The sequence below is a fragment of the Callithrix jacchus genome, chromosome 6 (genome assembly GCF_049354715.1).
Source record: "Callithrix jacchus isolate 240 chromosome 6, calJac240_pri, whole genome shotgun sequence".
Taxonomy (NCBI): domain Eukaryota; kingdom Metazoa; phylum Chordata; class Mammalia; order Primates; family Cebidae; genus Callithrix; species Callithrix jacchus.
In genome coordinates, this window is record NC_133507.1 from 100,496,419 (window position 1) to 100,514,888 (window position 18,470).

Genomic DNA, 18,470 nt, shown 5'->3' on the forward strand with positions numbered 1-18,470 from the left:
TCACTCCTGCTCTAAAACTTGCCTTGGTCTCTCCTTCTGCTTTCTGCCTCCTCAGTGGAATTTTTACTCCTGAGGAGGCAAGACCTGAGGTTGCTGCAGACCCATACGGATTCACTGCCAGTAACATACAGACCTAATTTTCCTCCCAGAAGACCCCAAACATCGACTCCACTGTCTGCTCCTGAGTGAGTACACTCTTCCGTAGTTGACATTTTCTGTTTTCACCTATGCTCTTCATCATTGACACATTTTCCAGTGCAGGCAGGCGGTTTTGAAATGTGATTGCTATGCTAGCAGTCCCATTTTGTAGGCTTTATTTGCTCTAACACAATTTATGATGCCTTGATTATCTCCATATGGCCTAAATTGCTAGGCACGCCATTAATTCTCCTGATTGATGGATTGTGTAAGGCATATACCAAAGGGAAAAGAAAAGGCCTGACAAGGAAACACAGGTAACACAGCCTCCCAATTCATATGCACTTTTAATGGGTGTAATTCTCATTACACTCCAACTCTCTACGCCTTAGGACATCATGTGTGACTTTTAATGATCTGTATAGTGTAATTGGATTTCAAGTCCTTGGGAATTGTAAATTCCCTTGCTCAGATAAAGAAAAAATTTTAGCATCAAGGTTGACTTCAGTAATAAAATAACACAAAAATAATTTATGCCTACTACGTGCCAGGTACTCTGCTGTATGGCACAGTATTAGGATCCTTGTTTTAGTATTTAATCTGATTAATTAGGCTAACATATAAATGGATATTTCAGTACAAATGTTACAGCTAAATGAGTCATCAGTTACTAGAAAATATCAGCATATTCGATATTTTTGGGGGGTTTTGAGTGATTTTAATTTATTATTTATTTTTTTTTGAGATGGAGTTTCACTTTTGTTGCCCAGGCTGGAGTGCAGGGGCACGATCTGGGCTCACTGCAACCTCCTCCTCTCTGGTTCAAGCAATTCTCCTGCCTCAGTCTCCCAAGTAACAAATTACAGGCATGTGCCACCATGAACCATTAATTTTTGTATTTTTAATAGAGATGGGTTTTCACCATGTTAGCCAGGCTGGTCTCGAAATCCTGACCTCTGGTGATCCGTCTGCCTCGGCCTCCCAAAGTGTTGGGATTACAGGCATGAGCCACTGCACCTGGCCCATTGAGTTATTTTTAATGGTCACCTAATTGAATGCACTATTCTCTTGTGCCCACCCCACCTTGAAAAAATATTTCATAATAAATCTACCTTTTAAAATTTAAGTCAAAAGGGCTCCATAGCTCACTTTTATACTGAAAGTGGTTCTTCTATATGTAGTTGCCCATTCCGCTCTCAATTTCAGGGACATTTTTAGAAAAGCCCTGCGATTTTGACAATTATGTCTTAGTCCAAATTGCCACTGGCATAAGGGCATTGATTAAAAAAATATTTAGTTTAGTGTTCATGTCGTTATTTATGCTGCACGGGCATTATTTTACATAAATTTATCAAGGGTAGGAGAAAAGGATTTACATCTCATAAAAAAGTGAGTATTTCCAGAGAGTGAAAAATTTTCAAATAGTCAAATGGCCACCTGCCCCTCACCCACCCACTGCCTTCGGAACTCAGTTGTGTCTCTACCCAGCCAGGGCCCAGAACCAGCCTTTTCCTTTGTACTTTACTGACCTTCTTTCGGTGCTTTTCTCATTCTCCAAACCAGGAAATTATACAAGTTGCAAGCTTTTCTTTTGTTTTTAGGTTGACAGATAGTAGTGAAAGGAGTTAAAAGTTAAAAGTGATATTTGGAATTATGCTTTTAACTTCATCTGAACTCTATTCTCTCTATTAAAAATTTATTCTGTTACCCACTTTTCTATCAAATTCTAATATGTATTTCTTAACAATTTCCAGTTATCCACAATTCCTGAATCCCTCTACCTTATTCCATTTCATGGAATATAATTTCTCATTTATATATGCACTTTTTAATGTGTATAATTTATACAGTTTGTAAATTGTGCATACAGTGTGTAAATTGCTATAATACAAATATCTTAATAATGATGAGGACTAACATTAACTAGTTGCTTATACACAGTTTGTAAATTGTGTACTCAGTTTGTAAATTGCAATAATACAAATATCTTAATAATGATGAGAGCTAACATTAACTAGTTGCTTGATTCAAACCAGCTCCTAGAAGATGCTCATTAACACACTTATTTTTAACCTTAAAACAGTAACTAGTTAAGTATGATCACTATCCCAACTTTTACATGAGAAAACTGTAAGCTTAGAAAATATAAATAAGTTATTAAAGGTCAGTTAGTCAAAGTTAGACATACCAGTTAGGGGAACAAAGGGAAAAGAAAACAAATATCAGTATGTTACAAGAATAAGGTTTACTTTTCACTCACATGAAGTCACATATGGGCAGGTAGGAGCTATTATTCCTTTTGCCATCTGCAGCATGTGGCCTCCACGCTGTAACCTCAAGAGCAGGGAAGGTCGAAGGAGACACACAGAGCCAGCTTTAAATTGCCATCTCTCTGAAGTGACACACATCATATCTGTTTGTAGTCTATTATTGAGGATGGCTCCAAGTCCCAGTCTAACAGCACAAGGGTTGGAAAATGCATGGGAACAAATGGAGAATTTAGTGAGCACTGGCTGTCACTGTCACAGTCCACCGTCTGGATATCAAAAATTTTACTTGCTCCTTCAATTCCCCTGCATATTAGGCACAATCAACTCCACCCCAAGAAACTTCCAGCTCAAAGCCCAGGATTCCTGGGTGTTGTTAAATAGTCCTTACATTAAGTTTACATAAAACTCCTGTTTGGCTGAAAAACTTTAAACTTTAAAACAATCAGTTTTCTGTCCTCCATGCTCTTAATAACAGTAGAACAGGGATGAAATAACCAAAATCAATAGTTCTATTTGGAAAGGAAAAGAATAGATAAGTCTGCCTTAGGAAGCAGCAGTGTCCCTAAACCCACCTCTTACCTATAAACAGATGGCAGCTGATATAGTTTGGATGTTTGTCCCCTCCAAATTTCATGTTGAAATGTAATCCCCAGTGTTGGAGATGGTGCCTAGTGGGTGTGTTTGAGTCATGGGGATGGATCCTTTCTGAATAGCTTGCTATCATCTCATGGTAATGAGTGATTTCTTTTGTAGTTTGTACAAGAGCTGGTTGTTTAAAAGAGCCTACTATTTCTCCTCATCTCTCTTGCTCTTGCTCACCATGTGATGTAACAGCTACCCCTTTGCCTTCTGCCATGATTGTAAGCTTTCTGGGGCCTCACCAGAAACCATGCTGATACTGGTGCCATGCTGGTGTAGCCTGCAGAACTGTGAGCCAAAATAAACCTTTTTTCTTCATAAATTACCCAGTTGCTGGTATTCGTTTATAGTAGGGCAAAATGGGCTGATACAGGAGTCCAACTGTTCTTGTTAAGATTGAACAGTGAAATTCAATTTTGCATATATTTCATGCTGGGAAATTAGTAAGTTTCTTATTTATTTAACTTCCAAACTGGTCTAAAGCTAGTCATTAAATTCAGATTTCTTTTAGATCATTTTCTCATTCCGTTTTCTGTTGCTGTGACTCAATACCTGAGAATGAGTAACTCATAAATAAAAAAAAAATTTATTTATTACATTTCTGCAGGCTATATGGTCTAGTATTTAGGGCTTGGCATCTAGTCAGCTTCTGGTGACAGCCTTGTGCTCCATCACATCATGAAAGGCATCACAGATGAGTCAGGTGCACTGAGAGCCAAACTGGCACTTAGAACAAATCTACTTTCATGATAACTCACTCCCATGACAAGCCATAAATCCACTGAACAATTAATTAATGAATAAATTACTTTATTAATAAGGAAACAGCCCTCGTGTCCCAATCACTTCTTTTGTGTGTGTGTGTGTGTGTGACAGTTTCGCTCTTGTTACCCAGGTTGGAGTGTAATGGCGCGATCTCAGCTCACCGCAACCTCCGCCTCCTGGGTTCAGGCAATTCTCCTGCCTCAGCCTCCTGAGTAGCTGGGATTACAAGCACGCGCCACCATGCCCAGCTAATTTTTTGTATTTTTAGTAGAGATGGGGTTTCACCCAGTTGACCAGGGTGGTCTCGATCTCTTGACCTCGTGATCCACCCGACTCGGCCTCCCAAAGTGCTGGGATTACAGGCGTGAGCCACCGCGCCCGGCCCCCAATCACTTCTTAAAGGCCCTACCTCTTAATACAGTTACTATTGGGGAATAAATTTCAACATGAGTTTCAGAGGACACAAATATTGAAATAGCACTCATTCCTTAAGAATCTGTACTATCTTGTGAGGGATAGAATGTGAATGCTTCTTTCCTTATCTCTTATTATAGTGTCAGCTAATTTAAGACTGAAGAAAGGAAAGTTCACACATTAATCTGATCTTTACATTGATCTCTTAATCAAAGGAATGATTTTACTAAACCTATGTGGTCTGAGGCTTATTTAATCCTGTTATTTTTTATTTATAATTAATAACTGTGACTTTCCAAAACCTGAAAAGACCCAGATGTCTAGACTTTATTTAACCTCTTCTTAAATTTATTTTCTAATGAGATATAATTCATATAACATACAATTCGCTTTTTCTTGGTGCACACTTCAGTGATTTTTAGTATTTTCACAAAGTTGTACAAAAACTTCCACTATTTTTTAAAATATAGCCTCCAAAAAATACCTCTATGTCCTGTCATAGTCACTGTTCATGTTGCCTTTCCACAGCTCCTGACAATCACTCACGTATCCTTTTCTATTAATTTGTCTATTCTGTACATTTAATATATGAACAGGCACTTCTCAAAAAAAGACATTTATGCAGCCAACAAACATGAAAAAAAGCTCATAATCACTGGTCATTAGGGAAATGCAAATCAAAACCACATTGAGATGCCATCTCACACCAGTTAGAACAGCGATCATTAAAAAGTCAAGAAACAACAGATGCTGGAGAGGATGTGGGAAAAAACACTTTTACACTGTTGGTTGGAGTGTTAAGTTCAAACATTGTGGAACACAGGGTAGCAATTCTTCATGGATTTAGAACTAGAACTACCATTTGACCTAGCAATCCCATTACTGGGTATGTACCCAAAGTATTATAAATCATTTTACTATAAAGATACATGCACTTGTATGTTTATTCTGGCACTGTTCACACTAGCAAAGACTTGGAACCAACCCAAATGCCCATCAATGATAGACTGGATAAAGAAAATGTGGCATATATACACCATGGAATACTATGCAACCATAAAAAAGGATGAGTTCATGTCCTTTGCAGGGACATGGATGACACTGGAAACTATCATTTTCAGCAAAGTGACACAAGAACAGAAAACAAAGCACCACATGTTCTCACTGATAAGTGGGAGTTGAAAAATAACACATGGACACAGGGAGGGGAACATCATAAACCAGGGGCTGTCAGTGGGTCGGGGCTGGGGGAGGGATAGCACTAGGAAAACTACCTAATATAGATGAGGGGTTGATGGGTGCATCAAACCACCATGGCACATATATACCTATGTAACTCTGCACGTGTACCTCAGAACTTAAAGTATGATAATAAGAAGAAAAATAAAAGGAATCGTGGACTTTAGTAAATGGCCTTTTTCACTTAGCATAATGCTTTCAAGATTGATCTATGTTTGAGTATGCATTAATACTTCATTCTTTTTATGACAAAGAAAATGTATATATATCTATGTATACACAGTGTATGTATATACCACATTTTAAAAATTCATACATCAGTTGATCAGTTGGTAGATATTTGGGTTTCTGCCACCTAAAGGCTATTATAAATAGTGCTTCAATGAACATTTGTTTGTAGGTTTTTGTTTGTAATGTTTACAAATGTTCTGGCTAGGTACCTGAGTGGGCAGCTGGTTGGTCATAGGGTAGCTCTATGTTTAACTTTGCAGGAACTTCAAAACTGTTTTCCAGAGTGACTGCATTACTTTACATTACCACTAGCAACGTATGAGAGCTAAAATTTCTCCATATCTGGCAAACGCTTGTTATTTTCCATGCTTCTTTTATTGTAGCCATCCTAGTTAGTGGGTGTTAAGTATCTTATTGTGGTTTTAATTTGCATTTCCCTAGTGACTAAATATATTGAGTATCTTTTTATGTGCTTACTGGTCATGTATATGTCTTTTGAGAAACGTCTAATGAAAATCTTTGCCCATTTTAATTTTCATTTTATTTTTTTGCTTGGTACTTTGCTTTTTTATTGGTACTAAAGAATTTTACATGTATATGGGATACATGTGATATTTTGATACATGCATACAATGTATAATGATCAAATCAGGGTACTTAGGATATCCAGCAGCTCAAACATTTAACATTTCTTTGCTTTGAGAACAAGTCCAATCTTCTCTTCTAGCTAGTTTGAAATATAAAATAAATGATGAACTATAGTCACCCTACTGTGCTATCAAATAGTAGAACTTATTCCTACTAGTTAACTCTATATTTGTATCATTAATCAACCTTTCTTTATCTCTCCCCGACAATCCCCAGTCTTTAGTAATCACCATTCTTCTCTCTGTCTCCATGTAATAACTTGTTTAGCCCCCACATATAAGCAAGAACATGTGGTATTTTTTCTTTCCGTGCCTGGCCTCTTTAACATAAAAACTTTAGTTCCACACATGTTGCTGCAAATGACAGGATTTATTCCTTTTTAATGGCTGAATGATATATCCTAGTGTATATATGTCACATTTTCTATATCTGTTGATCTGCTGATGGACATTTCAGTTGATTTATTACAAGCAGTGTTGCAATTATAAACATGGTGGACCAGGTATCTCTTTGATACACTGATTGCCTTTCCTTCGAAAAATACCCAGAAATGGGATTGCTAGATTATATAGCAGTTTTATTTTTAATTTGTTTGCAAGATCTCCATACCGTTTATATTTCTAGCAGCAGTGATTTTTTAAACTAAAAGCCATTCTAACTGGGGTGAGATAATATCCCATTGTGGTTTTGATTTCCATTTCCCTGATGATTGGTGATGCTGAGTATTTTTTATACACCTGTTGGCACTTTGTATTTCTTCTTCTGAAAAATGTCTGTTTAGCCCATTTGCCCATTTTTGAAATTAGATTATATATATATATATATATATATATATATATATATATATATATATATATTGTTTGTTTGTTTGTTTGTTTTATTTTCTGTTGGGTTGTTTTGAGTTCCTTGTATATACTGAATATGAATACCTTGTTGAATAAATAGTTTGTAAATACTTTCTCCCAATCTGTAATTTATCTCATCACCCTGCTGATTATTTCCTTTGCTGTGCAAGGAAATAATTTTTTTTGTAGTTTAATGTAATTTTAGTGATCTATGTTTTGTTTTTGTTGCCTGTGCTTTTGAAGACTTAGCTTTAAAATTCATGCATAGACTATCGTTCTGAAGCACTTCTCCTTGTTTTCTTCCAATAGTTTTATAGTTTCAGGTCTTACATTTAAGTTTTTAATGTACTTTGAGTTGATTTTTGTATATGGTGATAATTCAGTTCTAGTATCACTCTTCTGAATATGAATATTCTATTTTCTCAGCACCACTTATACAGAAAATGTTATTTTGTCAACATATGTTCTTGGTGCTCCTGTCAAATATTAGTTTTGACTGAAAATATATAGATTTGTTTCTGGGTTTTCTATTTGTGCTCCATTAGTCTATGTATCTGCTTTTATGCCAATACCATGCTGTTTTGGTTACTATGGTTTTATAATATGTTTTAAAGTCAGATAGTGTGATGCCTTCAGCTTTGTCATTTTTGCTCAGTATTGCCTTGGCTACTTGAGCTTTTTTTGCATTTTCATAATAATTTTAGGAATTGTTTTTCTGTTTATATGAAGAATGTCATTGGTATATTTTAGAGATTGCATTGAATCTATAGGTTTGTTTGGGTAGTTTGGCTATTTTAAATATATTAATTATTCCAGTCCAGAAGCAACAGTTGTCTTCCCATTTATTTATTGCTTTCTTCAATTTCTTTCCCCAGTGTTCCCCCCCCCCTCAAGATGGAGTTTTGCTCTTTCACCCAGGCTGGAGTGCAGTGGTTGATCTCTGCTTACTGCAGCTTTTGCCTCCTGGGTTCAAGTGATTTTCTTGCCTCAGCCTCCTGAGTAGCTGGGACTACAAGCACATGCCACTATGCCCAGCTAATTTCTGTATTTTAGTAGAGACTATATTGGCCAGGCTGGTCTCAAATTGTTGACCTTATGTAAACTGATCGCCTTGGCCTCTCAAAGTGCTGGAATTATGGGAATGAGCCACCACACTCAGCATTATAGTTTTCATTGTAAACGTATTTTACCCTTTTGATTAAATATATTAATAGATATTTTACTTTTTTGTGTGTAGCTTTTGTGAATAAAATAGCTTTCTTGATTTCTTTTTTAGCTAGTTTGTTATTGGTGTATAGGAATGCTAGTATTTTTTATGGTTGTTTTTATATAACTTTACTGAACTTATCAGTTCTGTATTTTGTGTGTGTGTGTGTGTGTGTGTGTGTGTGTGTGTGTAGTCTTTAGCTTTCTCTAACTCTGAAATTGTGTATTTGTTAAAGATGGACAATTTAACTTCCTCTTTCCCAATTTGGAGGCCTTTTATTTATTTCTCTTGCCCAACTGATCTGGCTGGATCTTTTGCTCCAATGTTAAATTAATGTAGTGAAATTAAATATCCTTGTTTTGTTCCAATTCTTACAGGAAAAGCTTTCTGCACTTCCACATTTAGTATGATGTTAGCTGTGGGTTTCATATATGGCTTTTGTCATTTTGAGGTATGTTCCTTTTATGTCTATCAGAATAATGCTAACCCTGCTGAATGATTTAGGAAAATTTCCATTGTCTTCAATTTTTTTGTAATAGTTTGAGAATTGGTATTGAGTCTCCTTTATAAGCTTAGTAGATTCATCAGTAAAGCCATTTGGTCCTGGGCTTTTCTTTTGAGGGAGACTGTTTATTACCAATCTAATCTTATTTCTCATTATTAGTTTGTTCAAGTTTTCTACTTCTTCTTTGTTCAGCCTTGGTGGATTGTATGTATCCAGAAATTTTCCACTTTCCTTTAATTTTTAAAAACTTGTTAGCTTATACTTGTTTATTATAGTCTCTAATGATCCTTTGTATTTCTATGGGTTAAGTTGTAATGTTATCTTTTTCTTCTCTGATTTTGAGTCTTTTTTTCTTCATTAGTCTAATGAATGGTTTATTGATTTTGTTTGTTTTTTTGATTTTTATTTTCTTTTATTTCTTAAGTTCTGCGGTACATGTACAGGATGTGCAAGTTTGTTGCATAGGTAAACTTGTGCCATGGTGGTTTGCTGCACTTATCAACCCATCACCTATGTATTAAGCCTCACATGCATTAGCTCTTTTTCCTAATGCCCTAAAAGCCAACTTTTCATTTTGTTGATTCTTTGTATTTTTGTTTCTAATTTCTTTAGTTCTGCTCTAATCTTTATTTTTTACATTTTCTACTAATTTTGGGTTTGATTTACTTTTGCTTTTCTAGTTCCTTGGAGAGCATTAATAGGTTGCTTATTTAAAATCTTTCTACTTTCTAGAAGTAGTTGTTTACTGCTATAATTTTTTCCTATTAGCAATGATTTTGCTGTATCCCATACATTTTGGTATGCTGTTCTCATTTTTTAAAGGAGTTTTTTGATTCTTTTTTTTTTTCATTGATTTGATGGTTATTCAGGAGCATATTTTTAAAATTTACTTGTATAGTTTTCAATTTTGTATTGTAATTTATTTCTAGTTTTATTTCATTGTAATCTAAGAAAATACTTAATGCAATTTCTATTTTAAAAAATTTGTTGAGAATTGTACTGTGGACTAACAATACAATTGGTCTGAAACATCCAGGAGAATGTTCCATGTGCTGATGAGAAGAAAGAATATTCTTTAGGTGTTGCATACAATGTTCTTTTAAGGTTTGTTTGGTCCCTTTGGTCTATCATACAGATTTAGTCCTGTTTCTTTGTTGACTTTCTGTATAGATCATCTGTCTGATGCTGAAAGTGGGGTATTGAATTTCCCAGGTATTATTACATTAGGGTCTATTTCTATATTTAGCTCTGATAATATTAGCTGTATACACCTCCTTACTTTGGTATTGGGTGCATATATATTTGCAGTTGTTACATCTGCTTGCTGTATTGATCCCTTCATCATTATATAATTATTTTCTCTTTTTATCATTTTTGACTTAATATCTTATATTTTTCTGATATAAATGTTGGGGTTCAGGGATGCCCTCAGTTCCCCAACAGGACATTTCTCCAGGTTCTTGGTCTATCACTGTCTCAAGAATGAGAGAGAAGACCATGGTGCAGTGCACTCATGAAATAAATACCAGATTCCAGAAATGTGGCAGAAAAGTGATTTATTTAGGTAGAGAGAGAAAGAGGAGAAGGAGAGAAAAAGAAACAGCTAGCTTTCACACTGAATGAGAGAAAGAAAAGCCACTCTTACACTAAGTGAGGTTTCCCAGAGGGAGAAAACCAGAGAAGGAAAACTCTCCTCACACTGAATGATAGAATCGAAAAGATGAAATCCAGGAGAGGAAAGACCGCATCTACACTGGGTGGAAGGGGACCCCAGAGGGGAAATCCAGGAGGGGAAAGAGAGTTCCCACTATGTGGGAGGGGATTCCTGAGAGCTGGAAATCCAGTGTGGGTGAAGGAGCAGGGGAATTTATCCTGGGAGAAATTCCCACCTCCCCACGTTCCTCTGGCCAATGAACGGAGTTCCTTTAAACTTCCGCAGGGGTGATTGACTCTTAAGTCATGCACAGAAATTTAAAAGTAAACTGTTAAATCCCCCGGATGGAGAGATGGGAGCGGGGCATGGCACTGGGAAGTTCTTGCTGTTAAAACTACGCCCCCTTGTGGACCCAGAAAGAGAACATATTCCCTCATAAACAGAGGTACTCCTGTACACTTCTGGTTTCTCTTTACATGAAATATTTTTTTCCATCCTTTTAGTATGTATGTATCTTTACTTAGTGAAGTAAGTTTCCATCCTTTTAGTATGTATGTCTTTACTTAGTGAAGTAAGTTTGTTGTAGGCAGGACATAATTGGATTTATATATTTAATCCATTCAATTCATCTGTATATTTTAACTGGGGAACTTAAATCACTTAAATTCAACATTGTTATTGGTAGGTGAGGACTTATTCCTGTCATTTTAAAAATTGTTTCCAAATTGTTTGCATATCATTATTTTCTCTTCTATTATTTACCTTCATAATTTTTTTGTATTGATAGTTTGATTCTTTTCTCGTTCTCACTTGATTTTATCAGTGAGTTTTTCTTTTTTTTTTTTGATGTTTGGTATCATTCTTTTATTACACATACAGAAATTCTTTAAGCATTTAAAGTCATGCTAGGGGTTATAAATTCCTCAGGTTTTGCTTGTCTGGGAAAGACTATTTCTCCTTCATTTCTGAAGGCTGGCTTTGATAGGTATGGTATTCTTGGCTGGCAGCTTTTTAAAATATATCCTGTGCTCTCCTGGCCTTTAAGGTTCTACTGAGAAATTCACTGTTAGTGTGAAGGGGACTACTTTATATATGACTTGACTCTATTACTATTTTTAGAAATCTGTCTTTGACTTTTGACTATGTGCCCTGTAGAAAACTTTTTGAGTTGAATTTATTTGGAGTTTCCTTGAGCTTCCCATATCTGAATGTCTCTATCTCTTGCAAGACTTGAAGGCTATCAGCTATTATCTAATTGAATAAGTTTTCTATGCTTTTGTCTATGTATTCTTCTAGAACACTCCAAAATAGTGTATTTGGGTGCTTTATAATGTCCCACGTGTCATATAGGCTTTCTTCATTCTTTTTAATTTTTATCTGTTGTTTTTTAAAAGACGTGTCTCCAAGTTTAGAATTGTTTTATTTTGCTTGAATTAGATGATTGTGAAGCTTTCAGCTGAAATTTTTATTTTATAGTTTGAATTATTTACTTCTCAAATTTCTGTTTTGTTCTTTTTTGTGATGTCTGTCTTCATTGAATTTATTATTGAAATAATAAAATTATTTCTGATTTATTTGTATTGTGTATCTGTGATCTCTTGTATCTCACTGAGATTTAAAAATATTATTTTAAATTATTTCTTAGGTAGTTTATAGTTTTATTTTCCATTGGGATCTGTTAACGGAGAATTATTATACTCCTTTAAGGTATAATGTTTTCATGCTTTTGTATGTTTCTTGGCCTCTTAGGTTGATATGTGCACATCTAGAATGATAGCTGCTTTTGCCAACATTATGGAATGGCTTTTGTGAAAAAAGATTTTTTAATTTAGAAGTAACTATAATATTGGTTTGATAGGTGCTTTGACTTTGATTCTGGACCAGTGCAGTGGTGTAATCTTTATATGATTTATTTAGCTGTAGCCAACATCACTGTCTGTAAGTTCCTTTGTGGCTTAGGCTTAATGAAGTATGTACTGAGTCTTTGCTGAGGATAAAGATGTCAAGTGGGCTTGTTCTAGGGCACCAGTGGTGGTAGTGTTAGGCCTGGAAGGGCAGTCCTTATGACCCTGGTGCATATGTGGGTGCCAGTAGTGATAGCTTCAGGTGGCTGGTCTTCAGACCCCTAGATAACATGCTTATCTGCTGATGGTAGTAGGGAGAGGCTGACAGGTTTCTAGTCCCCGTGAAGGTGTGCATGATGTTGGCAGTGGCAGCAGTGGCAGAAATCATTCTTTGGGCTCTTGCATGGTTGACTCATATGCAGAGGGATGAGTAAACTAAAACCTGGACACCCAGATAGCACATACATTGACAGTGTCAGATAGGGCAGGCCCATCATCAGGCTTCTGAATGCTGTGCCTAGGTGCCCATAAAAATTTCTGTCCATTTTAAATTTTTTAAAATCTTGTTAAGAGTCTTTGTAATATTCTGAGCCCAAATTTCTTATCAGATATATAATTTGCAAATATTTTCTCACATTTTAGGTGTGTTCTCATTTTCTTGACAGTCTTTTGAAGCACAAATTTTAATTTTGATGAAGCTCAATTTATCTATTTTTCTCATAGCCTCTGCTTTTAATATTACATCCAGGAAATCATTGCCTAATTCCAAGACCATAAAGATGTATTCCTATGTTTACTTTGAATAAAATTATATTTTTAGCTTTTACAATTAGGGCTTAAATCTATTTTGAGTGATTTTTTATATGATGTGACATGGCCATCTAAATTTATTCTTTTGAATGTTAATAAACAATTATCCCAGAACTATTTGTTAAAAAGATTATTGTTTTCTCCGAATTATCTTGGCTTTCTCATTGCAAATCAATTAACCACAAATGTAAGAATATATTTCTGGAGCCTCAAGTCTATTCTGTTGATCAACATGTCAATACTTAAGCCAGTGTTACACATTCTTAATTATTATAATTTTAATAAGTTTTGAAATTGGGAAATCTGAATTTTCCAAATCTGTCCTTTTTTCATGATTGTTTTGGCTATTTTGACTGGATCCTCTGAATTTCCTATATGAAACTTAAGATTATATTGTTAGTTTCTGCACGAAAGGCAGAAGGAATTTTGACAAAGATTATATGTTCAATTAATAGATGATTTGGTATCTTAACAATGTCATCCAATTCACAAAGAGAATCTTTTAATTTATGTTTTATTTATTTTTTCAATAAAAACTCACAGTTTTCACTATATAAACCTTGAAATTATTTTGTTAAATTTATTTCTAAGTATGTTATTCTTTTTAATGATAATATGGATTAGATTGTTTTCATTTCGTTTAGAGCACTCATTGCTATTGTATAGATGTAATTGATTTCTGTATGTTAATCTCATATCCTGCAATTTTCCTGAACTTATTTATTAGCTTTAGTGTTTTTCTTACTGCTTCCTTAGGATTTTCTACATACAAAATTATGCCCTCTGTACTCACAGAGTACATACTTTTACTTCTTCCTTTCCAACTTAGACACATTTTATTTCTTTTTCTTGCCTAAGTATTTTGTTTAGACTCTGGATAGAGCTTCTAGTAAAACATTGCGTGAAAGTAGTAAGAGGAGATAAACTTGTTTTATTTCTGATCTTAGGGGAAAATATTTCTGTCTTTCATTATTAACTGTGATGCTCCGTGGGTTTTTCATAGATGCCCATTATTAGGTTGAGTAAGTTTCCTTTCTTTATTATCTCATCAAGTGCTTGTATCATACAAGGACAATAAATTTTTGTCAAATGCTTGTTCTTCATATATTGAAGTGATCCAGTGGCTTGCATGCCTTATCTGCTTTATTAACATGATATAGTACAGGGATTTTCACATGGTGAACCAAACTTACATTCCTAAAATAAATACCAATCGGACAGTGTATAATCTTCTGAATTCTGTTTACTACTATTTTTTGATGATTTTTGCATTTGCATTCATGAGAAATTGGCTTTTCCTGAGATGTGTTTGCCTCATTTCAGTAATAGGGTAATGCCACATAGAACAAGAGAGAAAGTTTTGTTCCTCTTTTACCTTTGTAATAGCTTATGCAACTCTTAATTATTTTTAAATATTTAAAAAAATCAAATGTTAATTATTTAAAATATTTTTCAAAAACATATAATTTACCAGTGAATACAGCTCTGGTCTAGAATTCTCTTTACAGGGATTTTTAAAATTAATGATTTACTCTATTTCTCTTCATAAGTCTATTTGGATTTTCGATTTCTCCTTGAAAATGTTTTGGTAGTTTGTGTCTTTTCAGGTATTTATGTCTTTTGTCTAGATTATCTAACATGTTAGTATACAATGTTTTAAATCATTTTTTTTCTTATAATCCTTTTATTATCTCAATAAAGTCAGTAGTAATGTCTTCTTCATCTTCATTTTTGATTTTCTCTTTTTTTCTTGTTTGGCCTAGCTAAGGCTTGGATACTTGGTTCGTATTTACAAAAACTATCTTTTCATTTTGTTAATTTTAATTATTGTTTATCTACTGTATATTTTGTTCACAGTCACTGTAATATTTATTGTTTAATAGCCCAACATATAATATATCATATAGGATGTTTCACGTGAACTTGGAGATCTAATTCATGGATTTCACAACAGGATTTAGAATATTTAAGGAACAGAGAAAGTTCAGGAGCTAGGTCACGAGCATAAAGGGAAGATGTTATAAAATGGAATAGACAGGTAGCCAGAAAGAGGTTCATGCATGTCTTCATAAGCAAGGTAGGAATTTAATTCTTATTCAAGTCCATAAGAACTTATTGAAAGATATTAAGCAAGGCTATGATATGATATGATTTGATTTGTATTTAATAATAACGATAAGTCAGCTGCTATGAGGAGAATACATTGATATGGTAAAAGAATGAAAGTAGATAAAAATTTAAAAGCGATGTAGTTACTCAAAGAAGAGATGATAGTGACTTTAAAAAAAATACTGGCAGTGGAGATAAAAAGAAGTAGATATCTTTAGGATTTATTTCAGATGTAGAGCCAGCAATACTTCCTGACACATCGGATACTCCGGATAAGAGAAAGACTACGCTTGAGGATCTTGTATAGAATTTTGATTTGAGCAATTGGGTGAATGCAGCTGCCATTTACTGAAACAGAAAAAAAAAAATAGTAGAAAAGCAGATTGCAAAGAACAGATGAAAATATCAACACTTTTGGCCATTTTAAGGTTTAAATAAATTTTACTTCTAAAGTATAGTCATAACTAGGTAGTCAAGTGGATAGGTCTAGTTCCCTTTAGAGGTCATGGTTAAATCTTTCAATCTGATTACGATCAGCATTTAGATTATATTTTACCTTGAGGCTACATAATATTTTCTAGGACAACAATACAGGTAGAAGCGTAGGATGCTGGTTAGCATGCCCTGGGTCTTTTCAATATTCAGAAGGCAATAGAGAAACAGGAGCTAGTAAAGGAGAACAACAAAGAGGCCAGTATTTTAGACAAAACAAGAAGACGATGTGTCACTGAAGCCTAGAGGAGACTGTTTTTTAAAAGAAGTGTTTGCCTATTTTAAATATGGCTGATAGATCAAAGGACGCAACTTTACTGTTCTTATTGGCTGGTGCATCATCATTTCCTATCTAGCCTACGCAGCTGAATATGAAAGGGCTTTCTATACCTGGCTACTTTGTCTTATTGCATTATCTAGGACTTCCAGTATGGTTTTGAAAGGAATGGACAGAGGAGATATCTGTGCCTTGCTCCTGACCTCAGTGGAAAAGCTTCTACTTTCTGACAGTGAGGGATGTTGTTACCTATAGGATTTTTTTTTTCTTTTTTTTTTTTGAGATGGAGTTTAGCTCTTTTGCCCAGGCTGGAGTGCAGTGGGGTGATCTCCACCCACTGTAGCCTCTGTCATCTGGTTTTAAGCTATTCTCCTGCCTCAGCCTCCTGAGTAGCTGGGATTACAGGCACCTGCCACTACACCTGTCTATTTTTTGTGTTTTTAGAAAAGGTGGGGTTTCACCATGTTGGTTAGTCTGGTCTTGAACTCCTGAACCCATGATCTGCCTGCCTCAGTCTCCCAAAGTGCTGAGATTACAGGCATGAGCCACCATGCCCAGCCTACCTATAGGTCTTTTGTAGATATTTTTTATTGAGTTAAAGAAGATTCCCTTATCCCTGGTTTGCTGAGAGTTTTTATCATGAATGTATATTTTTTTTTCACATGCTTTTTCTGTACCTATTGATGTGATTATGGGATTTTTCTTTCTTTCTCTCTCTCTCTTTTTTTTTTGCCTATTTATGTGGCAAATTACATTAACTGATTTTCAAATATTGGTCCAGGCTTGCATACTTGTGATAAATGCTAATGGTTGGGGTGTATAATTTCTTTTATCCTTATTGAATTCACTTTGCTAATATTTTTCAGAGAATTTTTTTTCTGTAACCTTTTGAGATAATCTAGGTAGTCTGTTAAAACTTAATTTGTTATATGACAAAATAGGCTGTGCTTTCTTTGCATTTCTTGCCACAGACTTGAATCAATGGTTCTTTACAATGTAAAATTATATTTAAAAATTACATTATATGTTGTGCAATAAGAGTGCTAAATAATAATTTATAAATAAGTTAAATATGGTATATGTTTGGTACTAAGTGCAGTTCTTGACAAGTTATTCATTGGTTTTAAACCACAATTCAATGTTATACTCTAATAGAAATCATAATAACTTTATCACTGATAATATAATTATTAAAGTTAGCTTCAGACTTTTTCTTTTTACTAATCCTTAGAGTACAGAGCCAAATTACCATATTTTTTAATTACTTGGAAAAACATTTATTTAATATGATGATATTTTCTACTCCATATAAAGTTAGGCATATTGGTTTCATATTTTTAAAACATTTAAACCATGCACTCAATTTTGTTGTATAAAATATTTGTATGATTTATAAATTGTCTATAAAAAAATAAATATAAACCAGATGCTATCCTACTTCTACTGATTCCACCCCCATATATGGCATTTACAAAATACGGTTTATATATTTTATTTTTAAATAGTATGAATTAACAAAGTATTTATAGATTAAGAATCACCTCCAGCTACTTAAATGAACAGTGCAATATTAAGATTCTTTTCTCCAACTGGATTTTCATTCAAAAGTAAATCCTGAAGATGACTTCATAGAATTATAAAGATATGTTCCTCATGCTTTTTACTGTTGCATATTATTAATTTATAAAAATAATCTAACAATATTATCCACTATTTTAATGGATTGTATTACATATATAAATTAACTTCAAGAGAAGTGATGTTTTTATACTGCTCATATTCCCTGTGTAATAAGACCCAAACTTTCAATCTATGTTTCATTCACAGGTGTTTCATAGTTTAGCTCACATGGATTTTCTGCATGTCTTATTTTCACTTATATATTTTTATTCAATTTACTTTTAGTAAAGAGATTCCTTTCTTCTTACAACTTTTTTAAATATAAAAATATACATATTTTTGCTTGCTGTTTTCTTAACCAGTTACTTTACTAAAAATTCACTCAGTTTTAATGACACCATTTTCTTGATTATTTCGGAAAGTTTTCAGATACATAATAACAACAAATACAGTTTGATCTCTTTCCCTTTAATTCCTGTACCTCTAATTGCTTTGCATAGTTTATTTTCATTGGCTAAATATATATTACGTATTACATACAAAAGTCTCTCTATATAAATGTGTCTATCTAGATGTATCTATGTATGTCTATAACAACTGCATTATTGATTAGGTTGTTAAATACTTTATGTTCTTAGTAATAGTTTGCTCCTATCTGTCTTAGGTTGAAAGGGATGTAATAAAGTCTCAGGTTGTTCATTTGTATTTGTCTATTTTCTCTCATAACTTCTGTAAACTCTGCTTCATGCTATTGTTCATGGTA